At 36.0% G+C, this 19,826-nt stretch overlaps 1 protein-coding gene across 1 annotated transcript in view; it reads left to right on the top strand.

The window, feature by feature from the left end:
- The window catches only part of PDE4D (phosphodiesterase 4D), a 734,024-nt gene that overhangs the window by 281,059 nt on the left and 433,139 nt on the right, over positions 1 to 19,826 (top strand). The gene's annotated exons all lie outside the window — the stretch shown is intronic.

The following is a 19,826-nucleotide window of genomic DNA, read 5'->3' as shown; positions in this document are numbered from 1 at the left end:
CCACCAAAGAGTCTCCTCCTAGCATGCATCCTTTTTCCTCTACCTGTCCTAACCGAAAGCCCTATCAATTGTGGAGCTGACCGGTGACAGAGAGCCACAGCAGAGGAATGAATGGGCTACATGCAGCTCCGCAGCCGCTGGCTGTTGATCCCTTCTTTAGGGAAGTATGTTGTAATTTTGAATGGTAATCAAGTGTGGTCACCTGTAAGGTTGAAATACCATAACTCAAATTTAAATTTGACAAGGGGAGACTTACTTCCTTTTCTTTTCACAGCAACCCAGCCTAAAATTTTTACTTCCTACACAAATATAATTACAAGACTCTGTCTCTTGTTTCTTCTCCTCCACTTCTTTTTTTTCCATGACATAAGGTCAGTTCTACCCTTACATACCAGGTGCGAAGGAACAATGAGTAATAATTAGCTGACGTGGAATTATATGCCATCTGACTTGCTTAGTTTCTATTAAGCTAGTAACTTATTGCCTTCGGTTGAACTGAATCATATTTTTCCCATTTTCCATTTTTCCCCATTTTCAGCAATTTTCATCCGCTTTTGTAAGAAGATTGATGGGGGGGGGGGAGGAGGATCTTTATCTCAGGTGTAAAAATATTTTGAAGGGTGTTGTGGCAATAATACAAAACAAAACAAATTCCAAACTGTTCCTTGTCATTTACTCTATGGCTGGCCTGTCAAACTGGCTGTGTGTGATTGAGTTTGACAACCCTGCTCTATGGCATCAGATAAACCATTTAATCAGCTCCATCTCCATTTTTGGAACTAAGGTCCACTGACATGGCCAAAGGGTCCTCCAGAAAAGTAACAAGGTGAGGGAGGTACAATTGTACCTCCAGGGATATGATGTTCTATAGACAAGGGGCCCCAAGAGAGAAGCCTCTTTTTTGTAATGGGGGAAAGGCAGTTCTTCAGATAACCCGATGTAGGCTATTAAAGGCAATGTAAGTTCTATGTTAAAAGAATCTCTTGTCTTTATGCATACTGCATACAATCCTCAGGGCATACCTTTTTCAAATGCTTTTCTTTTTGGAATTAAGAAGAGTCTAATAGGCTTTTTGTAGAAAGACAAATGCTAACTAATTTATTAACAGACTAATTCCAGTGGGGACAGAATAATGAAATTCACTTCCAGTGGACTTCATGGAACAATTGTTTTACATCTGCATATGGTTGTACAAATTGTAGCTTTTCCAAATGTTAACACTGCCTGCAGTGACATATGGGAAGGCTGTGTTCTCCAGATATTCTTACATGTCCCTGAGTAAGAAAAGGGCTGTGGAAATAAAAGGCCATGACCAAGGAGAATTTACTGGGAATATGATCATTGAAGCAACCATATTATGACTTAATGCAATATAAACATCCGGTCTATTACTGAATTGGAATCGGTTTTAGTTCTACCTCAGAGTAGATGCTTCGAAATCTATGAGATTTTAAATTAGCAGGATTCCATCAACCTCTAATAGTCCTGAAAAAGCTATTATAATTTTATTCCTTATATAATTGTCCGTACTGCAGTCTATGTTGAATATCATCCCCTGACTAGAGAAAGAATTCTGGAATTCCAGAAAAAGGCTGTCCACATTTGTTTGAAAAGCTGCACTGATGGAAAAGCAGTTCAGAAGGCAGGCAGGCTCTTTAGCTGCTTAATACAGGGGTGTCCAAACTTGGCAACTTTAAGACTTGTGGACTTCCCCAGCCAGGGAGTTGAAGTCCACAAGTCTTATAGTTCCCATGTTTGGACACCCCTGGCTTAATAGTTCTCATGGTTAGGAAAATTCCCCTCTTTTGTGTTTGGTTCTCTATAAAGCTCCACCAACGGATTCTTGTCTATCTTTAGCCTCTATGGAGAATAAATCCACACTATTTTTCATGTTTCATATATTGGATGAAGCTGTCAAATCTCTTGTTATCCTTCTTTTAACCATTCTTCATAGGATTTAGTCTCCAATGCCCTCTTTACCCTTGTCACTCTTCTCTTCATTCTTTCACCTCTATAGTATTCTTTCTTATTATGGAAACTAAAAATGGACACAATATTTCTGGTACAATTTGATTAGTGCATTCTGTGACTTAAAGATTGCTTTGGCTTTTTTGGCAAATGTAGTAGACCACTGGCTCATGCTTATTCTGTAGTCTACTGAGCTACCCAGCTGCTTTAAGCTAAACATAACATATCTGTTCACATGTATCCATTTTCTTGATTTTACCTACCTAAGTGCAGAATTGTGCATTGAGTTACATTTCATTGGAAGGAGCTCAATGTTCATCAAAATCCTTTGGAAACTTGAGCCTAATTTCTGAGTTCTTGACAGTCCCCGTAGCTTTGTATCATCTGAAGATTTGCTGAGTATCTCTTCTATTTCTTTTTCTAAATCACTTACAAAGATATTAAAGAGTTCTAGGCCCAGGATGGGCTACCGATGAATCCTATTATATAACTCCCTCCCTGAGGACATAAACTCATTAAGAAACATGTGTTAGGTAGGTAGATTGTTCAACCAACTGTAAATCCATCTGGCAATGGGACCATCTATTTGATATTGGTCCAATTTATTAAACAGATCACTTTATCAAATGCCTGACTAGGTATATTAGATCTGTAACATTTTTTGATTTACTATTCTATTTACTTTTATAAAAATATATGGCATAATTTACTTTTAGCAAAGCCTGTTAATAATCTTAACTCCTTTCTAAATCCTGGATTATATTTTTGTGTTGCCTATTTTGACCTTCATTTCTCTTCTACACCTTGGGTGAATCTTCTGAGAGTTTGGATCACTTTTTTGTTTGTCAACAAATAGAAGGAAAATCAGAATTATATTTTATAGGATTCTCATAGGTATTGATGTCAGGCTCATGCGTCTGTAATTTCTCAGGTTTGATTTTCTTTTTTTAAAAAAAATGGAACAATGTTAGCTCTTCTCCATCTTCTGACACTGAACTAACCGTATATTCCAGGCGAATGTAGCCAGTAAGTCTGACAATACATCAACTAGTCCACAGTACCCTCCGATTCAGTTTATATGGCTTCAGCAGCTTGAATTAATTGAATTCTGTGTTGTCTCACTACTGTGTTGCCTATTTTGACCTTCATTTCTCTTCTACACCTTGGGTGAATCTTCTGAGAGTTTGGATCACTTTTTCGTTTGTCAACAAATAGAAGGAAAATCAGAATTAAGCAATTCAACTTCTCCCTGTTGTCCATCACCATGCTGTCATCTTCTCCCACTGGTAGAATAAATCTTCCTTTCCAAACATATTCAAATAATGCTTTTTTGTTATTTTGTGTGTTTGTGTTGATTGAAAGACTCGAATTTGGATTATTTCTTGGTATTCTTCTTCTGTTACATATCTCTTTTTCCATTTTTTAAACTTGTACTTTTTATTGATCAATTTATCAAAGTCCTTTATATAACCAGGCTGGGCTCATCAGGCACCAGCCATTTCCCCTTCTTTTGGGGTCTTAATCATCTCATCTCCCCACCCCCACCCCGAATTTCCCAACCCTCCTGAATTGATTTTCCATTCAGAATTTCCATCCATGAAATGCTTCCCTCTTCTTCCCTTAAATTACTCAAGATGGAGGGTCAAGATAGTGGAAATTTCTTCAATGTTTTGATGGGAAAAAACAAGGCTGTGGACTAATATCTTGAACTATTATCTGCTCAAGAATAATTTAGGATCATTTATCATTTTCACTTAGTGATTCTTACCATATAAATGCGCTAAATGAGTCACAAGTGAAATTCATAAATCTCAACTTCATTTGTTTAATTCAGTTTTTCTCGAGTCATGTTCTGCAGATATTTCATATAACAGCTCATGGAATTCCAGTGCCTAATTGGGAATGATAGCAACTCATATCAAAACACTTCATAGAAACTTCAACACAGAATTTTGAGGAGAAATTTGTACCATAATGTCCAACTTCCTGAGCATCTAAAGTAAACCACTAACAACAGATGGGTGTCCAGTTTCTGCTTTCAACACACTGCATGAAGTGAAGCCAACCAACTCTTTAGAAAATTGTTTCCAATCCATTTCTCTGTGTGTGAATATCTGGAGGATATCAGGTTGAAAAAGTTTTCAGTCATGAGATTTGTGTCACCCATTACTAATGTTAGAAGCAATGTACATTAAAAGAACAAGTTTTTTATTCGAATAAAGTAGCATCTAAAACTTCAAAGTAATTTAATTGAGTATACTGTGTTCAATGCACAGAAGTTATTACATTTTTGTGCTTGAATCTAATTTCCATTTACATGTTTTGCCAAGGCAAACTGGATGAAAGCAAATGATAATAGAATAAGAGTCTCAATAACAGCATTTAAAAATGTGCATTTTAGCTCTAAGTGACAGGAATTATGTAATAGAGTGCCCCGCCTGTGTGTTGGGTTATGCTAATGGGAACTTTGACATATATCTGTAGTGGAATTATGAACTGAAAGAGGTTATAGATTATGGATCCCTTGTTTCTACCCTGGAGCATTATTCCCTATAGTAACTGGCTCTCTGCTAAAACTAGATTTATCTGTTATTTCCTTTCTTTTTCTTACTTTCTTTGGCTTCTATTTCTTCTTTATTTTCTGTGCTGTGCATAAGAATGCCCACCTGAATAAATATGTATGCATGTATGTATTTTTGTAATAGTGCTCTAACAGAAGAAAAATGTAGTAAACAGGTTCAGTCAGCTTTGAGTAATCTAAAAGTAATTTGCACAGAGATGTTTGATTTAAAAACATATGAGAAATATAATCCTTGGATATCAATTGGAGAACAATCATGTTCATTTAAATGAGCAGCAATAATTTGGGAGGGGGGGTATTATTTTCTGACATAATAAATCATCACTTTGAGAGGCAAAGTAGATAGATCCTTACAATGATAAATGCAGTGAGAATTAAAACTTGAAGCAGAACTCAATTTTCTGCAGTTTAGTCCTTAGCATCTCCATATAAAACATTCAACGAATTAGCTAATGGAAAGACCTCTATCCAAAAAAATAGAAAATAACTTCACTAGTGTTTTCTCTCTTTTTTTTCCCTTCTCTCTACAAACGAAAAATGCACAAACAAAATCCAGTAGCACTGAGCTAAGTGACCTAAGTTTTTTTGAGAATTTTAGATAAGCTTAAGATCAGCATCTATGATGGACTGCTCTTTGAGTCATGGTCCATTTCCATGTAATTTTCTAGACAATGATATAGGACAGATTTGCCACTTACCTCTCAGTCTAGTCTGGGAATTCATGATTATTTCTAAAACTTGGGTTCAAAGAGGTTTTCTTAAAACAGCTGTTAGCTGCTTTTATTTAACTGCTGGTAGTTCTGTTTTGTTTCTGTGCATATTCTCTTTCTCACCCATATAGCCAGCTCCCTGACAGCCTTCTTCAAACTGCAGAATTTGCCTCTCATATTATTGATACTGATATTGCCTCTCATATTCAGTGGAAGGGGCTCATCTTTTTGGCAAACATTGGAGCTTCTAGTATCCTTTCATCAATCATGTGACCTGCATCAAAATGTATTTGCATATTTCTTGAGTCAGGGAAGATTCGTTGTGCATAGGGTCTCTGTGTATGCACGAGCTGGATCTCATTTAATATGATTGATTGAGCTTTGTATGCACTGAATAGCATGTAAATCCTCATATATTGCCACAAATATCTTGCAAACTACTTATCTAAGTATAGTTGAATATCACATTATTGGCCTTACTCATTAAGGCTTCAGCAATTAATTAAATGATAAGGAAAATAACTTCACTGTTAAAACAGTCTTACTTGATTATGAAACTTTCAATGACTTTGCTAGAGTCCTTCATAAACAGGGACTTTAAATTAAGCATTATGTCCAAACAGCAGTTTACTTTAATACTAATCTTTAAAAGCTAATCATCCTTTATATACATTTAGAAGTTTCATTTTAAAAATAGCTGTCATGAACTGTTATAAACCATTTTCATCAAATACAAAGTTGGCATGCATGGACTATCAACTCAAAACATCTGGTATTAATAGTTTCCCTCTATTCAGCTGTAAATCCGAGTCTGCAGATGTTCTACATAAAGACACAATGACTGAGTTGGTTTCCTGAGTGAGTCGTTTGTTATAGAAAAAACAAGAATAGACCTTTTTATCTGTTATGATAAAATGTTTAATGGTCAAGTCCAGCAGATGGATGGATTAGTTGGTTAGCTGATTTGTTATGATGGTCTAATCCAATAGTCCACGGGTGGTTTATGAAATCTAAATACATAATTAAAATATTGAGATGTGCAGAAGCAAAGTCTCATGGAGGAATAGATGAGAAAAGAATACTCAGACATTATAGTTACCTATAAATAATCAACAGTCACAAAACAGTTCATTTCTATGCAGCATGAATTTGCATGCACATGTTTCGCATATAAATATTTGTGGATTTCTGAAGCAAACATTCAACAATCATGTACCAAGTTACTCACCATACTGCTAAATCACATTTATGACATTTATTTACCTGCCAATTTCATCCATCCATCTTTCAGAAAAAGAAAAAATATAGAACTCTTTTTCCCTAAATAACTACGGTAACTTTACATTATCTAAGCCTTCTTCTAAATCTGATCATGATGTAGATCAGGCTGATTTTTGAATTATTCAAACCAGATGCATCTAACTGCAGATTAAGCTTTCACAATGGATTGGGAGCTCTCTGAACACTCTGATTATACATACTATTTATTCTGTGAAATTGTCATCCACATACTTTGGTTTCTATCATTTAGTACTTTAGATAAAGTGCCTTTCTTCCTGGTTAACTTAAATTATTACCTGGGAACTCTGAAACAGAAAAGTTGTCAAAGTATTTTATAGATTAGAATCCATGAAAATAAATCTTCCAGAAAACTACAATTCTAAATGTAAACGTTGGCATTAATTATTTATACATGAATAGAGAAAAAAGCATGTTCGTATAGAAAGATGGAAGAGAAATTATTATGTGTTATTATTTCATATTGTTACAAATTATTATTATTTAAATATACTTAATTTATATTGTATGTAAACGTATGCCATCAATAGCCGAGTATTTAAACAGAGCAAAAATTATTGCAAAGAATCAATATTGAAATACTTAATTTTGTTCTTATGTTATACAGAAACTTATTACATACTGGCCAATTACATAACATTCAAGTACCCCAAATGTTTATGGGGCAAGGGAAGCCCCTAGTCTTATAAAAATGACTATTGATGGTCCAGAAGAATTAATATTAGCATCCGTGTTAGGACCCATGTTCCTTCAAATCAAATGTCAGAATTATAATGCAAGCAACAGCAAGAAAAATACATCATATGAACAATAAGGCATGCTAGAATATCTAGCAATTCTGCTGCATTCAACAGATGTAAACGTGTTTCCCAAGGCAGTTACCAATTTACCATGAATAGAAAGCATCAAGTATTGAGGCCAATGTTCCTTTTCTAGCCCTGGACGAAAGCTATGAAGAAAAACACAGTGACTGTAGGAATCCAGATTACATCACGGAAACCATTCCAAATCTATTACCACCCAAACTGTCCAAGTGTATTGATGAAAAAGAAGCTGCATCCGGATTGGATGCATGATATATGTGAAGTTTTTCAGCCTTGGTGAAAGCTGGCATTCTTGTCAGCAGGAGCCAAGCGTAACATTTTAATAACTGAAAACTTGAGCTTTCATTCAGATTTGTCACAATAACTCTTACAAAGAATTGCTTAGTGGATTGTCTTATGGATAATCAGGGTGTTGGCTTGACTCATCGCTTTACACTGCTCAAACTGAACTATATGCTGAGCTGTAAAAGTTAATTAAAAAGTAGCTCTGCTGATGTTTGGAGCATTGGGAATTGCTCTAAGTATCTAATCCACACTCCAGGATAGACTTGTGTGCTGTGCTTAGAGGTTAAAGATTGAATTTGCCTGATTGATGTAATTGGAGCAGTTAGTATTTGCAAAATAGGTTGAACCAATAAATAATAATAATATTTATTATAATTATATTTCTGTCCCACCTTTTTTAAGTCAGCTGAGCCAAAACTAAGAAAGCATCTTATTTCTCAATGTACTGAGTGGACTCCAATATCACCGCAGATGAGGACTGCAGCCAAGAAATTAAAAGATGCTTACTCCTGGGGAAGAAAGCTATGGCAAATCTAGACAGCATAAGAAAGGCTGAGCACCAAAGAATTGAGGCCTTTGAACTCTGGTGCTGGAGAAGACTCCTGTGAGTCCCTTGGACTGCAAAGCGATCAAACTGGTCAATCCTAGAGAAGATCAACCCTGACTGCTCTTTAGAAGGCTAGATCCTGAAGATAAAACCTAAATACTTTGGCCATCTAATGAGAAGGAAGGACTCACTGGAGAAGAGCCGAATGCTGGGAACGATTGAGAACAAAAGAAGAATGGGAGAATAGAGAATGAGGTGGCTGGATGGAGTCACTGAAGCAGTCAGCATGAGCTTAAATGGACTCCAGAGGATGGTAGAGGATAGGAAGGCCTGGAGGAACATTGTTCATGGGGTCACGATGGGTCGGACACGACTTCGCAACTGACAACAACTGAGTGATCGAGGCCATGTCTTGTTTTATTGCAGTTTAGCATATTGTACAGAAACAATCACTGAATCTTTTTAACTATAGTTTGTAGTTTAGTGTGTTGTATAAGGCCATTTAAACCTGGCACTCTCAGAGATGTTATGATCATGTGCAAAACTTCCTGTACTTTTCCTGTCAGACAGTACACTCCAGATCAGACAGGGTTAATAGGAGCTTCTGAATTTTGTATGCCAGCATTCACTCTACTAATCATGGTGGCATGACAACAATCAGATACTAATAAGAATGGCAAAATAAGCAAATGTCAAGAAATGAAACATTAGTGTGTTTTCCCCCTCAAATGTTCACGTTAGCATAGTCTGAAAATATTCAGTCTCATATTTTATGGGGAGCATCTGAAGAACCTTTTCGTGCCTTTTCCATTTCACAATATGAATACTTTCTCGTGGGCTTCTTTGTCTCCCAGTATCCTCAAGGCAAATGTCAGAATACAGCACAAATGTACAGGAAAAAGGGACACCATGCCAACATGGAGAGATGCCACAAAATCCTTAGCAACTCTACTGTAGGATCATCCCTCTGAAACAGGGAAGATCAAGAATTAGGAGCAGCAGCAATTTCAGAAATGCTCTTTATTGTTTCAAAGTGTCTGGTGTTTTCCCCCTTGCTGCATCTTACACCCCAAAAAATGGAGGTGGGGTTATTTTGAGTTTATTTCTTATGGTTTTTTTCTTTCCTAGGATTGAGCAATCTCTAACCCGTTCCTTTTAATGCCTCATTCATCACTTCCCCATTGCCAGAGCCAGGATTATATTTCATCGCATGTATTGAACTTACATCTTTTCCAAATGTAACAGGCAAGCTTTTCTTGTTATCTCTTCCGCCTGCCTTAAAACTAATCAACATAAGGCTGTTCATATAGGAAAGACCCTTTAATAACTCCAAGGAACTCATGTGGTTTGTTTCCTACCTAGATTTTTTTATCTCTAAGAATAAACATTAACTTTCACAGCTGGAGACCCATCTACAACAGAGCCAAGCCTTGGAGAGTAACTTTTAGTGCAGTCTCTATGCTTTATTTGGGAATGGCTTGCTAGTGCTTGTTTGTTTTTGAAGCATAACCACATTCCGTATTGTCATGCCCTACCTATTTTGTTAATTTTGCTCATGGTTGGTCACAGTTTTATCTGTAGCACAAGAGGAATTAATTTTCATTTTTGTGGAAAGGAAGGATGAGAATATATTGTTTTAAGTTGGGCAATTGGCATCTCTATAATGAAATAACTACCAACATATTTGCATTATCTATAACTTTCATTGCATATTATTCTGAGGGCAAAGACAACATGTGGGGAAAGTAAAACTGATTTTGCTAGCCTACCATATGAATACCATCAGAACATGACAACAGCATCGCCCTCCTCCCTTACATCAAAGGCACCACAGATAAAATCAGCAAAATTCTCCACAAACACAATATCAAGATAGCCTTCAACACTGACCAAAAAATAGCCAACATCTTAAGAAACCATAAAGACAAAATCCAGCTAGAAAACCAAGGAGTCTATGAAATACCATGCAAAATCTGCCCTGAAACATACATAGGACAAACGAACAGAAGAATAAATGCATGCATCGCAGAACACAAGAACGCAGTAAGAAAAAAAGAAAAAACTTCCTCCCTTTTCCAGCACTTTAAAGCTACAGGACATGAAATTAATTTTGAAGGAACCAAATTAATCTCCAAAACTGAACACTTCAACAAGAATATTTTCCCTACAGAAGTACGGTATTTTTTTCAGGTCAGTGTGGTATACTTGTTTGGCTTATTGAAATTCCAGATACCTTCTGTAGTAATGTCTGGACTTGCTCGCAAAATGTCTCGCTGAAACCTTACAATCTAGGGCTCTAGGACAATTGCTAATCAGTGTAGAAAATATTGAGCTAGACAAACTAATGGACTGATTCAAAGTAAGGCCGCTTGGTTAATAGCTACCATTCATCAATGGGTGGAACAAAAACATTTCATCCCATTTCTTAAAATTAGCTATTTTATTATTTCATGTTAATATTTTAGTTATTTTATCATATGTTAATAATTGAATGGCATTTGCCTGTATTTAATGATTAGCAAATATTTGATTATTAGAATCCTTTGATTAACTTATTAATTTCATGACAAAGGTGTACTGGTGTGATTCAAAATATTAACAGAAAAAGCTAGTCTCTCCCTCCTCTATCTTTGTTTCCACGTGTGTAAGAAAAAAAAAGAAAATCACTTGAAAGTATTCTTAATTCTGTTGTACTTCATTGTTGAAATCAAATTATAATTTCATTGTCAAAGCAACAGCTCTTAAAATCATGCTGAGTTATTTAAAAATCAAATCTGTTAATAAGAAAAGGGAAAGCCATATAATTGCTGTATAAAATCCACTGTCACACTGAGTAGTATAAACAGAGAAAACAATAGCTTACTTCTGGACTTCTGGTTGTACTTCTGGCCCCCTCGGAAGCCTGATCTGCAAGCTCTGCAGTCAGCTCCGACCTCTCCCAATCGGAGGGTCCAATTTTGGACCATAGCCCGCCCTGAAGGGGGGATGAAGTAAGGTGGGATTGCCTGGCAGATTGAGGACAGCCACATCTCTCCTCCCTGACTGGGAAAGCCCCCTCATCTGAAGACGAGGAGCAGCGGCATCCAAAATGGCTGCCATGAGGCTGGGGACAGCCTGAATCCCCAAGATGGTGCTGGAGAGGAGAAAGCGAATGGAGTGTGAGCTGGGTGACAAAATACTTTTTATTGGAAGTTGACCCCAGAAATCCAAGAGGGAAGCATCTTTAAAGCTATTTGTTGAAACTGCGAATGGGCAGTTATACCGTAGAATTGAAGAAGGAAAAAACCAGCTTTTAAAATAATAAATAGAAACTTGGTTCCTCAAAGCTAAAAGACATGGTATTGAGAGCATTTTAAAATGCTGGAATTAAAGTCCCAAATGTCTCTTTACAAACATTGCTCAATTGCTCAATTATTGAGTTTATAATTTAAGAATAATTTGAATATTTGAAAAAATAATTGAAATTGGAACTCTTAACACTATTGCAGAGAGGTTGAAGCAGACAGAAGCGAGAGCGTCATCCGCTGATGAAAAGGGAAATATGCAAACTTAGAAATAACTATTCAAAAAATCTGGAAATTTTAAATACAGACCTATTCTAAGGCCACTAGAGACCTGATTATTAACTAAGGACTTCAGTTAAGAGCCCCTGAACATCATTGAATATTATTGAACATCTAAGGTAATTTGAAGAGGCGTGGATAACCTCCTGGTGAATTCAAAACTGTTTGGACTGACTTGATGAGACATTTAAAATTGTGATTTGGAAGTTTGGTTTTTTGAATTAATGAACTCTGGACAGTGGACTAAAAAGGAGATTTACTAAACACAGACACAACATAAGTGAGAAGAACTTAAACAGAATGGAGCTTTTTCAAAGCATTGAGAAAATATTTGATCGTATAGACCAAAAATTGGGAAATTTAATGCAAAGAATAATGGACGATGATCAGGACAAGGAAGAAAGAATGGAGCTATCAGAAGAAACAGAAGGGAAAGTGGAGAGAAACCAGCAAGAAGAAGATAACAAGGAGGAGATGTTGCCAAAATGAATAGTGATTAAGGAACTAATAAAGGAAGGAAATAATGTAAAAGATTTAAAAAGGGAATGGGAGAAATAGGAAGAGAATTGGGGAAAAGAGATAGGAGGTAGAATGGATAGTTCCTGAATTAGACAGTGGGAAAGGGTAGAGTTGGGAGGAAAAGTTAGATTGCATAGTCAAATAGAGGGAATAAAAGACAAATATGGGAAGAAAACTAAAAAGAAAATAAGATTAAAGGGTCAGTAGTGGGTAAGAGATGAAGGCTAAGGGAAAATGGAGCAAAAGGATATTTTTATGACTATATTTCAATAATGTGTATTAATATCAGAATTATACAAGTTGGATTATTATTATAGCAGTGATAGATATCAGGATAATATTGTAATATAAATGGATATGAAGAATGGGAAAAATAGACTTTGAATGACTGTACTACTAAATATGTATTATAATATGAATAACAGTGGAAGGTTAGAACTTAATGGGTGATTACGGAGATATATATAAATATATATATTAATCTAAACATGTGTATTAATAGTAGAATTATATGGATTGAAGAAGTGGAAAGAACATTAATAGAAATACCCTAAATGTATAAATGATCGTTGTACTAAAACTGTATAAGGCGATATTGAAAGATGGAAGAATGAAGGATGAAACTTTGATTTAACTAAGGAAATATGAACAACAAAATAGGTGGAAAACACGTCTTTCAATATTATAGCAATAGGAAAGGGGGGAAAGAGTTAAAATAGGGATAGAAAATAGTGAGGGAAAATAATAATTATAATATGTTAAGATATACAAAAGGACAGAAAGGTTCAGAAAGGAAGGGTGATAATAAAAGACATGTATAAATAATATGAAACAATGGAAATGAAATGTAATATTTAGAATAATGAGACTATGTTTACGTGTACCGAAATGTATGTTACCCAGGTACCATACCATCCACGTATGGGTATAAATATAATATAGAATATTAAAAAAAAATTGAAAAAAAAATAGCTTTCTTCTATTTGGGGATCAGATATGCCCAGCACAATAGCATTTGCTATTGGGCTGGTCATGTCAGATTTCCAAACACAAGACAAACCAATGCGGTTGCTTTAGTACATCAGATGGTTTTTTTTTTCCTAACCCCATCTTTCTTTCCTCCCTGGGCATACTTCCAAACAAATTATTCAAGTACAGTCACCCCATAATTGTGTTTTTTTTAGAGTGTCTACTAGAACTATCTTAGATCCTGAGGGATTCTTGGAAATATACCAAAAGAAACACCAAAAACCAGTTTGCTGGCCTCAAAACCAGGATAATGTGAGTTCTAATCCTGCCTTTGGCATGAAAGCCAGCTGAGTGACTTTTGGCCAGGCATTCTCTCTCAGTTGGATGTTTTCCCTATTGCTGTGGGGAAAATAGAAGTAGGAAGGAGTATTAGATATGTTTGCTGCCTTGAGTTACTTTATAAAGTAACAAAGGTGGGATAAAAATCAAATCAAATGAAATCAATACAGTTGATAGTTTGCCACCTATAGCTTCTCTGCACATCTCTTGGTTATGAACCATGACTATGTAGTGAAAGATTCTGCTGAATGGAGTACCTAATGTATATATGATTTAGTATGATGTCTTGTCTACCAGCATGGAGAAGTACCAGGCCCTGTTAACTCCTTCGGCTTCTCATAGTCCTTGTTCCTAATGTTGCTGTCACTTGGCACCACTATATTTATCACCACTGTAGTCTTCTAGTCTACTTCCACTATGTCTTGTTTAAATGTTTGAATGAACAGTACCTGCCTATCTGTCTGGATCTGGAAGTTAAACAGGATCTTAGCCCTGTTTATTCTAAATGACCTTCTGTGGAATCTCCCATCTGAATTTGGGAGTCATATCTATTCATGGTGCAGATTTCCTGTATATACACCATATTTTTCGGCGTATAAGATGCGCCAGAGTATAAGACACATCAAGATTTTGAAGAGGCAAATTTTTAAAAAAAGTTTTTGCACTCTGCAGACCTCCCAAAAAGGACCTGGTTTTCGCAAAAACGGGCCCATTTTTTTTCCAGAAAAAGGACACAAATAGCCTTTAGGAGGCTTGTAGAGTGCTCCTGGGGGCTGGGGGAGCAAAATTGAGCAAAAAATGGCCCATTTTTTGCTAATTTCTGCCTTCCCCAGCCCCCAGGATCACTCTGAAAGCCTCCTAAAGGCTCTGCACGGCCATCTTGGTGAAGCGGGTGGGGTTTGGGGAGGCAAAAAATGCTGTTTTCAGTGTATAAGACGCACCCAGATTTTCAGCCTCTTTTTTGAGGGAAAAAGGTGCGTCTTATACTCCAAAGAATACGGTAATATCAGGCCTTTGGTTGTGCCATTCAGTGTTCCTTGTTGGATCTTAGCCCTGAAACTCTGTGTTAAATTGTCTCTCGAGAGAACCTGGAAGAGAAAAGTGGAGGGAGACAAAGAGAGAGTTATTATCATTTTCTTCCAATTAATTCTAAAATAAAATATGTTCCTCTACTCTACAGAAAACAATTTAAAAAGCTTTAAGTTCTTTTTCTTAAAAATGTTGTTCATCTTAAAAATGTATGATAAAGGATAGATCTGCTTCATAAATTGAAAACATTTTCAGTCTATAATAAACTTTGATTTTTTTAAAAATGGATTTAGTTAACAGCTTTAAACATGCATGCACTGTTGCTTTTTCTTGGTAACACCAGTACATCTTTCTCATAATGTGCTTACTGTATTTACAACCAGATGTTGCCTTCCCCTGCGACAAATTGCTTTTGAAAATAATGTTATAGTGAAATATGCCTGCAGTTTTTCAAATGGTTTTTCCCTACATTGAAAGAGGCTTTTTTGGATTCTGTTCTCAGGAGACATAAGAATTTCTTTTTGAATTTTTGTTGCTGGCATTTTTGAGCTTTTGATGGAGATGACTTGAGAGCGTTACTGCTGGAGTGAAAATTGTGAACCACTATATTGTTTTCAATATCACTGAAAAGGTTGATAGAAATGTTGTAGCTCAGGGCTGTCAAACTCGAATTCATTGAGGGTCACATCAGGGTTGTGTTTGACCTCAGGTGTCACTCGTGTTGGGGCGCCTGTGGTGGCCTGAGTGCTCTGAAAACCCACTGGCAGAGGGTTGCAGGAGACCGTCACAGCTGAAAACAGAACTCAGGAGCCCACTGTCACTGCCAGAGGCACTACGGGCCAGTCCTTCACTGTTTCCAGGGCGGCCCCTCAAGCCAGGTGTAAACATTCCACAGGCTGAATCTGTTCCTTGGGCTTTGAGTTTGATACCCCTGTTGTAGCTCATTTTCAGGGTTTTATTTGGGGAGGAGGAGGTTAAAGTGATAATGGCAGGAAAAAGCCGCTGGGAATCAAACTCATCCCTTCAACCCCCAAACTTCCCAAAATGGCTTTAATGAAATGTCTGGTTGAACTGAATTGGGGCATAAGTTGCCCATCCCTGTAATGATTCTTTGGTGGTAGTCTTTGGACAGCAATCTAAGTAGGAACAATGTAGGCCAAAAATGCTATATTTATTTTGAAATTATAGTAATTATATCAAAACCTCGCATCCACGTACTACATTTCTTCTGTTGCAATCTGTGTCTTCCAACATCTTCTTTTTTGATAATAACAGTTATCTCTTAGTAGAGTGAGATGTAAAGTAAGTTTGCACTTAATAGTTCTAGATGTCTATATTAGAACTATGTGGTGGTCCAGGTATGAAGTGCAAAAATATGATTGATTGTGTTGAGGTTCACTTGTAAGGAACATGTTACACCGAATGATCCCACAGCTGCTTTAAGATATTAGATGTACATTATCGCATGCTCTAAATCACATGTTATTCTTCAGATATGGATCATTGCACAAACCTAATCTATGTACATTAATTAGCTGTTATGTGCTTCAGTCAAACAGTGGTCTTGCTTTATACTCTTGTTTGATGATGCATCAATGACTTCCTTGGAGCTGTAAGATTCCTTGTTGTTTCCCTCCCCTGCCTGCCCTGATTCTTTACACTACATTAGTTTATTTCAAGAAGGTTATTATGCTCCAAATCATGGTGGGTAGGCCATTAAAAAGATGGGAATGTCTATTATTTAAGTATACACACAGGACCTCATTACATCAAAATAAAAAAGAGGACAACAATGACATTGTGAATACATTTGAGAAATACTAATAGTTGAAGTGGGTTATTTTATATACTAGTATGTGTGGTGTGTTTATTTTTTATCCTTCTTTTAAGAAAGAAAATTAGTTGATATTCTTCATGCTATATTAAATTGGACCATATGTCAGTCAACACACATAACAGAAATGGCTATGAATGTGCAATTATGTAGTAATTTTCTGGATTTATTTTTAAACATGCTGGTGCTCTGCCTAAAAACTGCACATCTTCCTAAATAAGGATAGATAGAATCCAATTTTGCCCAAATTAGGACCACAAGAACAATATTGCTGCTATATACCAAATTATAACAGTTATCTTGGTAAATGTCTTGGTTGATAAAGTAGCCCTGCAGGGTTTAAAGCATGAATTTCCATCAGTAAATATGTGAATTGAAACTGTGTATATGAAGCTTGCTGGCTGGGAATTCTGGGCATTGAAGTCTATTATATTTGAAAGACATCAAGTGGGGTAAATGCTGCTGTACGAAATGATGTAATGCAAAGAAATGATTCTTGGATTTGATGACTGTCCTGTTGGAACTAAACTGGGACATAGTGACAACACTTAGATTCAAACATGCTTCTCTAAAAATCCACACGCTTCCAAATGGGATGCATTTTGTGTGGAAAATAGCACCACATGCTGCTGTTTCAGCAATAGAAATACTTTTGCCTTTCTTATAACACCTGGCTTATTGTGAACATTTTCACAGGGAAATACAGGGAGGGAAGGATTGCTTTTAGAAGAGGAAAAACGTTCATAAAATACCTCACCTTTTTTGGAGTCAACACTATTTGGGAAATTTAGATCAGCTAAATCTATGTCACAGGAATGCTGCCTGGGTTTGCTTTTTCTTTTGATTATTTAAGTGCCACTAAGTAAAAAATAAGATTCTCAGAAAAGTTTAGTATTTAATTAGAGAACTAATAAAATGTATGTCGCTAAATATCATGGATGAACTTTCTTATTGTTTCCCTTTTATCCATATCTTCTTTGTTGCCTTCCTTCCAGATGAAGCATCTTTTAACCCTAGTGCAGTTCTGATGGTACATTTAGATTTGCTTTCTTAGGCAAACTCTACCTTAAAGAATAATGTGTTGAAGTTTCAAGTTTCAAAAAATGCATAAGGTCACTGCTAGCTTCCCAATTTGAAAGTCTTGTGGAAGAGAATGTGGATTAGAATCCATAACACTCTTTCTAACCTGGAAGGGAAGAGGCAGGATTAAAAAAATCAAGACATCTTCTCTAATCTGTGAATCTTCAAACTGACAGTAGTGCTGGAGTGGTAGGGCTTAGGTCCCAAAACATCTCAACCATTTATGGCAGACTTGAGAAGACTGTAGCACAGTTATTTCTCCCTGGCAAGGGAAAGAGTTGATACTTCAAAGCAAACTCATCCTTTTCAGCACTTGAACAGAATGTTAGTCACTCAACCTTAGTCAGTTGCTGTCTTTCAGTTTACCAAGATGCTCAATTTTCTATTTTTCTCCCTTTTCTCTAAAAATACCATGACATAGATAATTAGCTCTTTAAAGTAAGTAAGATGCACAGGAAACTTTTCTCTAAATTTACTGATCTTCCAGTATCCAAATTTTCAATAAAAAGACACTGAGCAGCATCAATCAAATTCTCAAATCCGTTGTATAGATTCAGTAGAGAAATCTGGTTGCATCAATGTTTTTCAGTTTCAGTAAGTGCAAAAGCAATACCTTAGATTTTGTATTGTTTCATCACACCATGTGAAGTCTCTTTGACTGATAATAAATAAAATAGTATTTCCCAATTTAACTGACTTCCAAAGTATAATCTTCAATTTCTACAATTCTCAGAAATAGCCCCGCTGTCTGGGGAATTATGGGAGTTGAAGTCTATACATGTAGAACCTACACAGGTTGGAAACTGATCTAGAGAAATCACTTCCTTATGAGACCCTCTGTCCACCATTACAGGATTTCATTTGGACTTAATTACTTTTCATCTAGTGCAAATTTGACTCAAGCAAAAGATATATTGGAAATAATAGTACTTATTGAACTGGCTAAGTTTGGATGGCATTCCTAAATTAATTACTGAATTAACTCATGAATACACTGATTTTTAAAGTATCCAGTGTAGGTTCAGGAATACATTAAGCCACTACAAATCCTATCATGTTCCAAATTAATCATGTGTTTGTGTTGTGCAAATGCAGCTGTTAAATCTTTAACTGAGATGCTTAGGTAATACTGTACAAACACAGCTATTGTGAGAGAGGCATAATTTGATCTCTTTCCCTCCATAATGGAGAGTGATTTTTAACAGTGCTGGACTGGGTGGGGAAAATTTCTCCGCATTGTTTCCTTAATTTTTATTATACCCATTTAAACCACATAAAACGACAAGTTTATTAAATTATTTTGTCCTCCTCTATAGGAACCACTTTGTAAGAGATCATTTAATTCAAGGAAATTGTAAAGCAATCATGAAATACCTAGTCACATTATCTTCTCCTCTCCTAGGTGCTTGAATAGAAATGGGTTTCTAAAGATTTAGTCACCATTTTCTATATTTTGTCTATTTTTGCCTTTCAGAGTGAACGAGGGGGGGGATTGAGAATGATGGAAGAGTCATAAACTCCTAAATGTCTTTTTCTATAAAAATATGATAGAACCATCAAATTATTTTTTCTTAATAGGCATGAAAAAGTAAGACTATTTCTGAAGACCATTGTTATAATAGCAAAACTTTGCTCTATGTTTCTACTTCATGGGATATAAGAGTGGGAGAGTGATGATTATTCAGAAAATATTAGGCAGACTGAATATAAAATCATGTTTTAATTGCCAACAATTAATTATTAATTAATTATAACAAGAGCCAATGTTGCTTCTTAGCCTATAAAACAAGGCTCCTTCAAAATATCCTAAAAAATGCAAAGGGCCTGTTTCCAAAATAATAAGATGTGTAAAAATCTACTGGGAACAACAATAACTAATAACTTTGCCTACTTAGCTAAACCTCAGAGAATTCAGTTTAACTTAAATGGACCCAAACATGCACAGAATTAAATTGATATACCCAATCATTTGTGCTGTAGGAATTTTAATTTGTCTTGCATAGTTATTCTCCAAGGAAAAAAAGTTAGAAAACGATTTAGCTGAAAAAATAGCCTTCTCTCCTACAGAACTTTAGTCATGGACTGGCAGCATATCTGTCAAATACAGAATAGCTGCTTTGGCCATAATTGGTGGGTAACAATCAAGAGTAACTCCTGGTCCCTTGTCACAGTTGCAATGTTTCTCTTTATGTTAGACAGAGTAGACAACTGAAGTGGTTTAGGTATTTAGGTGAAAAATTGCATGAACTAGCTGTAAAATACTAAGAGTATAGAATCTT

This window comes from Thamnophis sirtalis, unplaced genomic scaffold (genome assembly GCF_051295495.1).
Source record: "Thamnophis sirtalis isolate CommonGarterSnake01/CBP01778 unplaced genomic scaffold, rThaSir2_p1.2 scaffold_5, whole genome shotgun sequence".
Taxonomy (NCBI): domain Eukaryota; kingdom Metazoa; phylum Chordata; class Lepidosauria; order Squamata; family Natricidae; genus Thamnophis; species Thamnophis sirtalis.
This window is presented reverse-complemented; position numbering and strand designations above follow the sequence as displayed.